The sequence below is a fragment of the Neovison vison genome, chromosome 1 (genome assembly GCF_020171115.1).
Source record: "Neovison vison isolate M4711 chromosome 1, ASM_NN_V1, whole genome shotgun sequence".
NCBI lineage: Eukaryota > Metazoa > Chordata > Mammalia > Carnivora > Mustelidae > Neogale > Neogale vison.
The window spans coordinates 190,212,837-190,225,852 of NC_058091.1; the positions used below are offsets into that span (position 1 = coordinate 190,212,837).

Genomic DNA, 13,016 nt, shown 5'->3' on the forward strand with positions numbered 1-13,016 from the left:
TGAAGGAATTTTAGTACCAGAATTCAAGACATAAAGACATTTCCATTAATTATGGCAGTGGAAATCATATAAAAAATTACATTATACACACACACACACATATATATATAATATAAATATTTGTTGGGGGAAGTGCTCTTTCTAATAAATTAAACAAATAAATAAATTATATGGAAGAAAATAAACCTGACCTCCTTTCAGCCATAATACAGAAAGTAATTATAGAATAAAAGCTACATTAAAGCAAAACAATCATTCTTCTAGAATATAACACTGGAGACTTCATGGTAAATATTGGCTATACAGAACCCTAAAATCAATAACCATGAAATAAAACACTGCTGAAATTTACTAAAGGAATTTATTAAACTTAAACACTTTTCTGTTAAATAAGAGTAGGGTGAACAACTCTCCTAGGGGTTCCCAGGAGGTGGGATTATAGTGTTAACACCAGGACAGTCTCCAAGCAAACCAGAATTGATGATCATCATATCCACAGACAGAATAATTTTATTTGTGACTGTTTCAAAAAGAATAGGATGGAAATGATGTGTGACTTCCAAAGCTAGATCATAAAAGGCGATTCAGCTTCTGACTTGATCAAGTGAGCACCAATGCTGGAGCTCTGAGCAGTCATGTAGGCAGTCTAACTGCCTTCAGGCCACCAGGCTGAGGGGACTCACAGGATGGTCCAGGATGGAGGGCTCACATCCCAGAAACTACATAAAAAAGAGATGTCTAGAAAAGCCCCTAGCTTCTCCAATCACCAGCTATTCCAGCTCCATCCACCATCTAGCTAAACTTTCAAAAGAGACCTGAAGCCAGACTATCCTGCTAATACATTCCCAAATTCCTAACCCAAAACTGAGAAGTAACAAAATAATTAATATTGCTTTAAGCCTTTAAGTTCTGGAGACAAATTTTTTTATGTTAATAATTTTTTTTTTAATTTTTTTATTTTTTATAAACATATATTTTTATCCCCAGGGGTACAGGTCTGTGAATCGCCAGGTTTACACACTTCACAGCACTCACAAAAGCACATACCCTCCCCAATGTCCATAACCCCACCCCCATTCTCCCAACCCCCCTCCCCCCAGCAACCCTCAGTTTGTTTTGTGAGATTAAGAGTCACTTATGGTTTGTCTCCCTCCTGATCCCATCTTGTTCCATTTATTCTTCTCTGGAGACAATTTTTATGCAACAGTAGAAACTGGAACAGCAACCCACTAAAAAAACAAAACAAAACAAAACAAAAAACCACCTCCAGCAAATTTTCCACATACTATTATCACATTCAATCCTCATTTTTGTCCACATGACATATCAAATGAAAAAATTTTAAAAATAGCTTAGTATGATACCCTATATATGTGTGTATGTATGTATGATATATATGATTAAATAAAATGTCAGTGGACTCTCTCATCAACACAATTTTTACTTGATATATGTATATATCATTTAATTTTAAAATATATTTATATACACAATTTGAATTATTTTTAAATGAACTTATTTTTAATAGGGAAATCTGTTAAGGTCAACTACAACATGAAGGTTCAGTATGAGCACCTAAAGCTATAGATAAGGCTTTATAAGGAAAAGCTAAAATAAAAATTCCATTTTAAGGACATTTTCTTTTTTTTTAACTTTCTTTATTTTTATTTATTTTTGTAAAAGATTTAATTAATTAATTAATTAATTAATTTGACAGACAGAGATCACAAGTAGGCAGAGAGACAGGCAGAGAAAGAGGAAGAAGCAGGCTCCCTGCTGAGCAGAGAGCCTGATGCGATGCTGGTCTTGGGGACTTGATCCCAGGACCCTGGGATCATGACCTGAGTTGAAGGCAGAGGCTTTAACCCATTGAGCCACCCAGGCGCCCCTAAAGACGTTTCTTGATTATATCACAGAAGTACAATAATGAATAAGATACATTCCAATTTACCATTACAATATTCCTTTGCTTATAATCAGCATAAACTAACTAGTTCACATGATTAAGCTAAGCAATAACTTAGGCAATCATAAATAAAATTATTTCCCTAATATTTTCATTGATTCTCAGTTCATAAATACAAGAGTTAAACATTAAAACATCAATTTATTAGTGAAGATAAATTTTCTTCAAAAATGATGAACGGTCTTAAAACTAAAGGAATATTATAGTAGAAAGTAAAAATTCAGTATATAGTGGATTTTGAAGGGCATACCCTCAAGATTCTTCTCTCTAAATATTAAGTGTAATAATTTATGTGATTCATTATCAGTTTCACATTTGATGCATTGATACCAATACTAGCATTGTTTTAAAAAACAGTTAAATTTTTGAAAATTCTTAAAGCATAACTTACATTGTGTTTCAATAAAATGTCTATGTTTCTTCAGAAACAAAACAGAGGGGTATTGCCTCCATATGTTAACTAAATTCTGGATACTGTCTTTATTGTGGCCTTTCACTTTTCTGTAAGGACTCAGCAGTGGCAGCTGGGGTAAAAGAGACTGGTATAGAAATAGGAGATAATCCCACAACAGTTCCTCTGCTACACAAAGACTATTTTTGGAGGAAGAGGAGACCTGCACTACCCAGAAGGAAACCTACTAAATACAATTTTAGAAATATGAAACTTTGCAAGCCTTCTGAGTATGCATCAAAAATAAATGAGACCAGCTGTCAACATTAGTCATGGTTTCATCTTCTCTTTGTACAATTTCCAAATTGTACAAATCAAGATAGAAACAATAAATTACCCCTTTAAGTAATTTATGCTCATCTAAACATTTTAATTATTTTATATCTAATGTGCAATATCTAATCCCTTCACTTATAGCAGATTATAGATATCTAGGCAAAGTCTCATAATAATTATACTTCCTAGGTGCAAGTTATTACAAATTTCAACATCAAACTTACTGTTTCCCTCTCTCCTTTGTACTTTCTCTTTCATTCACTGATGAAGTTGACTCTGAAATAACCTGGACTTCCGTTGTACCTAGAAGAACAGAGAGGAAATTACTGACTGACTGCACAGAAATCATTACCGAATAGACAAAAATAATTTTTTATTATCTCAAAGCTATTAATACAGCAAATAAATGAATGGTGTATTACTGTGTGAACATTTCCTTTATATGCACACACAGATTTTTTTTGTTAATAAATAAGTATTCTACTACTTTGTTGATTAATATATTTTATTTTATTTTTTAATTTTTTTAATGAATAGATTATTTACTAGGTGGTATTAAGAACTTCTCAGAGGCCCCTTATCACTGAAGTTACTTCAGCTGCAGCATTTTCTGAGCATAGCAAACCATTGTTCCATCCCAGAAGACCTTGCCAGGTGGGTCAGTATCCACCCACCATTGCAAATGGAAGGTATCATCATCTCAAGCCTAGATATTCCTTGTACACCACTGGTGTTAACTCTTTACTGTGGAAACTGTGTTCCCCTAGAAACACAGTCACTTTTTTCTAGTATCGAACTATGGATGAGTCTGTCCATCTCCCTATCATTTTACTTTTGATGATGATTCTGGATAGTCTGTATTCATCTTCATGTTTCTCAAGGACCTGATCTTCTAAAGCCTAAGCTCTAAGGTAGAAAACTGCATTCTCATTCCTTTGTTATTTTGGCATTTTTTTTCTCCCCACACCATTTTATCTCCCATTTTAGATTACTTGACAATAGTGCCAAAGGTTCCTTTTGAATTCCTTTAGTTTATTTTGTTCTGCCCCCAAATTTTATTTTTATTTTTATTTTTTTGCTATTTACCAACACCTCTCTTGAATTATGTTTGGGTTTTATGCTCCCCTATTAACTCTCAAACTGCAATCTATAAACTTTATGTTAAATCCCTAGATTTGTGTTAAATCCCTAGATTTGAATTAAATACTGTGAATCAAAACCCATTGAAAACTCCTTCCGACCAAATAAAATTCAATATAATATGTTCAGTCAGTAAAATGATCAGTTTGTTTTTCCTAGCAACACTAAAATCATGAAGTGGTTCTGCACTGAGTCTAGAATTAGTAGTATAGGTAATTCCTTTGGATTTCACTGATCATGTGCAGCACTGCACTGATAATTCATTTTAATAAGAATGAGACAAGTGATATATTAAGTCTGGCAAACAACATGAATGGAAAGAAAATGTTTTGTTTAGACATAGAAGAAAAATACCACTTTATACGCAGGCATTTATTTAGCCTTTATTTTAGACATTTAACAATTGTACCCTGTCACTTCTGACAGCTGTTTCTTACAAGCAAAGCCTGTCTTAGAAATTAGCCCTGAGTCCTAATAGCTCTGAGACTTTGTATAATGCTTTATAAAAGATAAGAATATAAGAATGGGAACCAAAATTGAAATTAGGAATGAGAAAGTCTCAGTTGGATGGAGGTGGGTCACACTTCAAAAAAGAAACAAAGAGAGGGATCATTTTTATTTGAGTTTCCACATGTTTTCAGATTCTGTTATAAAGCCAAAAGTGTAACAAAAAGCATTTTTTTTCTTATTAGTAGAATATAAGTAGAATATGAGTTGATTTTGGTGGTAGGTAGCTTTAAGGTAATTGCCCTGAATGACATTCTTAAGTATATTTCTACTGATAACCAATGAAATTTATATTGCCTGGAGAACTATCTTGACCATTATGACAGAATATGTTTCCATAACTTTCTTTTAAAATATATTAAATAATCTATTAATTATCTTGGATCATATCTATACTCCAAGACTGACAAAGTTTGGAGAAACTGCCACATCCCAAGTCCAGTTTTCTCTATTTTGGTAAAATTTCTATCCACTAGCTGAATACAAGATATGAATTATCTTGTTCCATTCCTCACATGTAAAACTCAGTATCATCAGTATCATTTTATCCAATTCTTCAAGCTTCCAAAACAAAATTCTGTTTATATAGGTGAATTAGAGAGTAATACATAAATTATTCACTATTTTGTAGATGACCGAGAGGAAAATATTTTCATCATATATACAAAACAAACACTTTAATCAAGCCCACAGATTCTCTGTTACCACTGTCACCTGAAGCTTTTCTATTCTCTCTGCATCCTTTTCCTCGCACAGTGCTCTGCCTTCCACTCCTCCCTGTATTATCAAGTCCCTTTTTTCTTCTCTAAGGCTCTATTTCATCTGCCACTATGGTAACCACAATCTCTTGGAGTTTCCTCCACTGCAAAGGAATTCTCATATGATTGGTGAAAACACAAAACATTCTCCATATATTTCACATGAAAGTTTTTTTTTAATGATTATGCTATAATATAATGAAAATATTCAATTTTGCCCAGGTCAGAAGTGGCTAATTTTTACTTCAATAAAACAATGACAATGAGGTATTGTTACTAGTAGTATGTATCGATATATTCAGATACAAAGACTTTGGTGTACCATACCAGTACAATTTGAAAAAGCCTACCATGAATGATAAACACATTTTGATAATGGTTCCTATTGCATTGGAATTATATTGAGTGTACGCTGTAAAGATGCCCCATGGGGTACTATTTAATAAAACTAATTTAAAAGAGAACTTCCACTCACATTTTTTTGAAACCTGGATTTCCACACAGAATAGTACATTAAATTGGAACATACCTATAGCTAAGTATATAAAAGGTGGGAACAATGACAAAAGTACAGAGAAGAGGCTCCTCTTTCTGGGATCACATCCTGGTGCTTTTGCCCCCTGCACCTTCCTACAATATTCCACCTACCATATGAATCTGAGCTTATGATGTTTGTTCTTTAAAAGCTTTCTATGAACAGCTCTTCCTTTTCGTCTTTCATGATAGGACCTTTTACAACCTTTCCAGGAACAGCTAAATAAATGAAAAGTTTTTCATTTCTTCTTTGGTCTGCAAAAATAGCTTTTGTTGATGATGAAAAGTGCCACCTCCCAAATTTCTCATTTTTCCATGAAGCAAAAGGTTTACTTTCTGAAGGTTTCACAAGTACTATGAATCACTATATTTATCTTTCTTCTGGATGTAGAAAAATAGGTGACAATTTATACCCAGGTCTTGCAAATTTCTCAAAATATGGCACCATGACCATGTCTCGATTTACTTACTTGACCTAGACTCTAATTTTCTTTTTATCAAAAAAGCACTCTTAATTGTACTTACAGTTGTATATATTTTCTTGTCAAAAGAAACAGAGAAGATACAGTTTAGCAAATCATTCACAGCTAGGCTCTGGGTATGAAAAACCTATTAAGAAGGCATATTTTTTAAACATGCTAATTATACCTCCAATTTATTGGAATACTATCTTTATGTTCAAGACAATTGATGTTCAATAATGCATTTAAACCAGTGAAATCATTATACATAACTACAAGGGTTTTCAAATAGATATTTCCTTGTAAAGTATCAGGAAAATACCACAAAATAGGTTTGCATCCCAATAATTTATTGCAATTTCACTGATAAACTTTCAATTTTCTCAAATGTTATTGGAGGTTCAGTTTTAAAGAGGGAAAACAATACATAAATGAGACTTTTCATTTTAATGCTATAAAAATAAAACTTTGTAAGTATTTAATATTATTGCCATTCATTATTAGTCCCTAATATATACCTTTAAAATCATAGGCTATTGTTTAAGCAACTAAAATTATTGCTTATTTGTAACAGGTCCTGTACTCACAGAAAAAAAGTTTATAATTTTTGTAAAGTGTGAATATATTCATAAATCTATTTATAATGGATGTTTTAACATTGGTGCTAAATAAGTATTTTTAAAATCCATTCTATGCACAAATATGTGTGCCCTCATAAGTAAGAATAATTAGCAATTAATTCATTATATTGTTTATACTTCAATTATAAAGGCAAATAAAAAGCTGTTCATGTTCTGCTTGAATAGATTTGCAGTCTCTGCAAGTGTTGTTTGACCTTAGTTTCCTTTTAGAAAGTGAGGATATTATAAAATGAAAACGTTCTGAAAGGCAGTCATAAATTCAACTCATTAAGTGACTAACTGAGGAAATTATACAACTGATAAACTATTTTAAAAAGTTAGTGTAAACCAAAAATCTGGATATTCGACTGCAGATGTATGCTAGTGGAAATGGGCCACTGTAATTTGCATACATACAGGCACAGGGGCCAGTTACGCATACAAAGGAATTAAACTTTGTGGTCACACAACTGTTGCTCAGTATCAGACTACATCTACTGCTATTCATTTCCAAAGATTTCTAAATTAAAATTATTGGATAACAAATGGGTTATTCATAAATTCATAAATTCAATAACAAATTCCACTTTCTTTACTATCCTACTTAAACAGTTTTGCCCTTAGGGTCTACTTGAAGAGTGAATATTCATATTTGTTTTAATTCACTATCTTAGCGAAGGTGTCAGGCTCTAGTATTTTTAAGGCAAATTAAAATAGTTATTGCTTTTAGTTTGGTATCCCAATGGAACCAGGCATTAAAATTTTAGGCTTTCAGGCCTTTCTCAAACACAAACCCACACATACATACACACACACATAACCAAATTAATTTTGTATGATTTTCACTTCTACTTAGAGCCTTTGTCCCAAGGGCTTGTTAATCTTGTATCCCATTCCTGCCCTGTTACAATTTAAAGATTGTCAAAAGAAGGATAAATTTCATGCCATTTTCTGTTCTCATTACAATCTTCAGATTGTTATGAGAACGGATTAATTTTGCTCAATTTTCTGCCCTCGTTACAGACTGTTATGAGAATGGATTAATTTTATGACATTTTCTTCTTTCATTATAATCTTTGTTATGGGAATGAGAATATGTAATGAGAATGAGAGCATATCAAGCATTAAAAGGTCTGTGAGAGCTCATGACAAAGATTGTAACAAGAAGAGAAAACGGCACCCAATCCATTCTTGTGACAATTTTAAGATTGCCAAGCGAACCCAGAGTGACACTGCATTTATCCACTCTGAAGACAAAGATTGTTGAGAAAATGGGAATGAGAGCAAAATTAATCAGTTTTCCTGACAATCCTGAGACTGTACTTAAGCTTACTGTATTTTTCCTCTGATACAGTACTTACTTGAAAACATGTGCATTGCATGTAAACGTTACTTATTAGAAAATGTCATTTTCATATTTTATTTTTTCTGTTTTTCTTTCAATTACTCTTTTCTCATTCTCTCATTCCTTCTTTCCTCCCTGTCATTCCACTCACCTCCCTCTTTCCATCCTTCCCTCCTCTTTCTTAACTTTGATGCTTATCACGACCTACATTTTTAGAATTATTACATTTAAACAGAAGCTAACATTACCTAAAATGTCAATACAAAAAAAAGAAAATAACACCAAAAAAGCTACATTAAGAAGCAGAGTCTTGACCAACAATTGCTTTTATGAATATAAATCATTTATTTGAATAAGCTGTCTCTATATGCCCAGAAAAAAAAAAAATTGTTTTTGCAGAAGTTACTTGAGTACTCAACAAAATGAAACTATCTTAGGTCTGCAAATGCATACTATTTATTTGCTAATAAATAAGTCACTGCCTTAATATGCTCTCATAAACTTGAGTAGATATACCTATTACTATATCTGAATAACACAATGTTCCCATTTTATGAGGAACAATCCCATAGTTTCAATGTACTTTTGTTTTCTCTTCATCCTATTAATAAGCCCCAGTTAAATATTTCTTTTAAAATGTCATTGTTTACAGAATACCCTCATTTGAAAATACCTATTACTTGAAAAAACTGCCAATATCCTTGGGTATGTATATGTATATATAAAAAACACACACTTGAGTATGTTTATATATATGTATTGAGTATTCATATATATTGGCTATGTATATATATGTATATGTCTATACATATCTATACATGTTTATATAAACACATTGTCTATATGATGTTGCAGCATCTTTTTCAACAGCATATATTCAAAGAATGATATTGTGAAAAAAATAAACTGGCATAATCAAATCAATATCACAAATGATGCTTCTACTATTACTGAATACCTTTTTTTTTTTTTAAAGATTTTATTTATTTATTTGACAGAGAGAAATCACAAGTAGATGGAGAGGCAGGCAGAGAGAGAGGGGAAGGGAAGCAGGCTCCCTGCTGAGCAGAGAGCACGATATGGGACTCTATCCCAGGACCCTGAGATCATGACCTGAGCCGAAGGCAGCGGCTTAACCCACTGAGCCACCCAGGTGCCCCTGAATACCTTTTTAATAATAGATAAAATATTCAAGAATATCACACAATTTATTTTGTCACTATTTCAGGATTGTACATGGACTTTGATATGTGTTTTATGTCTTGACTTTTCTATTAAACCCAAGAAGTAAAATTTTCACAAAATCCTGAGACCATTATTCCTGAGAGCATTAAAGCTCTGTTTCTTATTTTATACCATTCTGTTCATCCTCATATATGGCAAACATTGCTAGAAACTAACATATACTGATTGGGTAAAAAAAAAAAATAAATGTTTTGCCTTGATACCATATCCATGAAAATTTGGTATCATATCCATGAAGAGTTCTTGACCACAAGCTAAAATGACTTCTTTAATGTGTTTTTGATAAATGAGTCTCATTTTTCAGTATCAGTGCAACCTTAATGATTTCAATTATCAACTCACTTCATCTTATTTATTTATTTATTTTTCTCATGGCACAAAATCTTCTCTAGTTGGGACTTTCATTGTTTGCAAAGTTCATGCATATTTATAATTGTGTGCATATGTAACATCATTATAAGCAATATTCTCTACATATTAAGGTGAGAACAAACTCATAGGGCAGCAACAACTGGGAAGGCCTGACACCAAGGAAGCCAGCAGGTAAAGTCTGAGCTGACCCAGAAATGCAAGGAATGCCAGGGGCCAAATGTGCTGAGAAGGTGATGCCCCATGAACCTGGGATTCTGGAAGTTGAACTGAACCACTAGCATGGGCACTTAATAGACCAGACACAGAGAGCAGGCCCCTCACAGGTACTTATGGTACAAACCATGTGAGCCCAGATGGCTGGGTCAGGCACATCTCACGTGTATATAATCAGAACCACAGCAAATTCCATTTCAGAGGTCTTTCATCTTTCTTGCTAGACTTTCCCTTATTAAATTAAAAAAAAATACTTTGTCAACATTAGCTCACATTTTAGCAGATGTTTCCACATAGCTAACATTCCACTGATTGGCTCTGGTCTCTACCTCTTCTACAGAAACCTTCTTTTTATCTCCTAAATCTGATTTGTTATGAAGCAGCAGAGATGGAACATTCTCATCTTCCTTTACTCTTAAAATCTGATCCCTGAAGTCAGCTGTGGCTGCAAAGTAACCGAAGACACAGAAGAAACCCTCCCCAATCTGGCAGTAGTTGTCTCTAAGTGCAGTCTACTCCTTCTGCCCATCTGATTTAGGTTTAAATACAGCAATATTTAAAAGAGCTTGAGAAATTAAAAACACATACACATACAAGAACACCTCAGTTTTCTTGTGGCAGCATCCCTGAAACAAATTAATTATGGAGGTGATTTGAGGTGAAGTGGTAATAGTATCCAAAGGGTTGGAGGAGCATTCATGGTATGTGTACTGTGGGAAAAGGGGTATCTGTATCAGCTCCTTTCAAAACAATGGGCTTCTATCTCTGACAAGTTCTTGACCTAACTCATTTTCTGCTAAAAAGATTAAGAACCCAGCCTAAATCCTTTTCAAAGACCCTAAGTAAATGCATACTTACAATCTTTGCTACAATGGTCTACTTAAAATGCAAAGTTTGATGACATCTCTTAGCTGCTTACCAACCACCTATCATCTACCAAATAATGTCAGAGCATCTGAGAACATTCAAGGTTCTCCTAGCTCTCATCCAGTGCTTTACAGTTCTGTCCTATGCTATTTCTACCTTTGTGCATTTGATCATGCTAGTAGTCCTTTGTTTTGATTATACTTCCAAGTCAATCACCATGATCCATACCTCTTCATCCTCTGTGTCATTGATTGTCATCATTTGTCTAGAAGGGGTTAGGGGACCAGACCACTGTGCATATTCCTCCGTGATGTTGCCACAGTATGTATTGAAGCTCTCCATTGCTGTGTGTTTGAGTGTGTACACCACTCTTTGTCCCATTCCAAAGTCTTAGTTCCTAATTTGTCTTAACTTAGTTCATAACCTAAGCTCCAAGCACGTTGCTCACTCATAGTTGGCACCCAAGAAAACACTTCTGAATGGAGACTAAAGATTAATTCTTAGAGCAAAGCCAAACTTACAGAAATGATACCTTAAAATTATATTTCAAGAGCTAGCCTAGCAGCCACTAATATTTACTGCCCTCTTACTATGCATCATTCACTCAATTACAGTGATTCACATATATATCTAATTATATCGTCACAACAACCTTGTGAGTTAAGTATTATTATAATCCCCATTTGCAGGTAAGGCAACTGAGGATTAACAAGATTAGGTATATTTCCTAAAATAACAAAACTAGATGGTGGACCCAGTTATTGAAGCTTAATCATTGTATTACCCTCATTTTAAAAGTAATTTGTCTTTTTTGCTTTTTTGAAAAGCAGTTTTCATATGAGGAAGACTATGTATTTTAATGCAATATAAATAATTTTAGGAAGGGCTGACTTATTTTTAAACTAGTACTTTTCTCCAACATTCTTTATTTTGGGAACAACAAAAAAAGGAGTTTTTAACTTTTTGAGTTTTTCTTTCCAGAATAATGTTGAAATAATATTGAGAACATTACCCTTAGGATAATTTGGCAGTTGAAATAAAAAGTAATAATTTTGAGGGTCTTTTTAGGGAAAGCTACAGGATTCTCAATAGTATGGATTGGTAAACTTATATAATTGGTCAGGCAATCATTTGATTCCACAATTCATATCAATGCATATTCATTATATATATATATTACTCTGATAATTATATGATAGAGTCACCTCTATTAGAGTGCAGTTTTGTGTGAATAAACATGCATTGAATATTATGAGTAGAATCATTTAACTTCATTTTCAGATGTGCAGGGCCTTTGAAAAACATCTTACGGGATTTAGAGGCCTGGTAATCATGAAGAGAGGAATCTGTTCCAAAATGGTGACTGGTGAAATTCTTGACTATTAACAAGAAACTCGTAACTAGTTAATTTCATTTGGCAACTTCCTCGTATTACTGATGCCTTCCTTTGTTTCCAAAATTAGTTGACTTAAACGAAGTGCTCAGAATTTCTCTGATATGCCTTGAACAATAATAACACATATGTGTACACGCACGTGCACACACACACACACACACACCCCACATTCCTTTGGTGGCTGGTGCTAGGGTTGGGAAGAACAGTAACAGCAACAACAAAAAGCACCCCAACAAGCCTGGAAAAAAGCTAAAACTTACTCTGTTTTCTCACGGTCTGATGTCAGATGTAAAATGAATAGGTCTGCTCTGAGGTCAGAATGAAAAGAAAAAGATCAACATGACCTCTGGGAAATAAAGGTTATTTGACATTTGGGGGATTATCTGCTAAAGGCATTGGCCTTGTATCAGAGTAAAGGCTTGACAGGCAGAGAAGACTTTATTTTCCCCACAGTGAAATATAAAGGCAGAAGCTAAGCCCACGCCTCCCCTCAGCAAGAGCAGTTGCTGAAATCAGTAGTCTTGATCGATGATGCATTTTCAAAATCAAAACAAGCATCAGTGTCTCCAATCTAATCACATCTCCTAAAGCTACTGCTTCCTGTGGGAATTTAATTGCTGTGACATTAGACTCCAGACAACAGGCACTTCTCAAGACTACCCATCAGGGCAGGGACAAAAATCAGTGGAATAGTGTCAAAGCTGTTAGACACAAAACCTGTTAAAGACCCCATGTGTATAATTTTCCTTCCTCAATTTTAGCAGTAAAATTTAACAGATCTCTATAACAAGTTTAAAAATTCAGCAGCATTATACTAACCATGAAAAGGATAAAAATATTTTGCCTGGTAAAAACTCAGTTTTAT

General features: G+C 33.7%; 1 long non-coding RNA gene across 1 annotated transcript in view; it reads right to left on the reverse strand.

Moving 5' to 3' along the window:
- Positions 1–2,945: 2,945 nt before the first annotated feature.
- Positions 2,946–13,016, reverse strand: part of LOC122917068 — a 282,102-nt gene continuing 272,031 nt past the window's right edge. The window contains exon 3 of the long non-coding RNA XR_006386347.1: positions 2,946–2,996. This is a non-coding gene — a long non-coding RNA (uncharacterized LOC122917068). The remainder of the gene's footprint in view (positions 2,997–13,016) is intronic.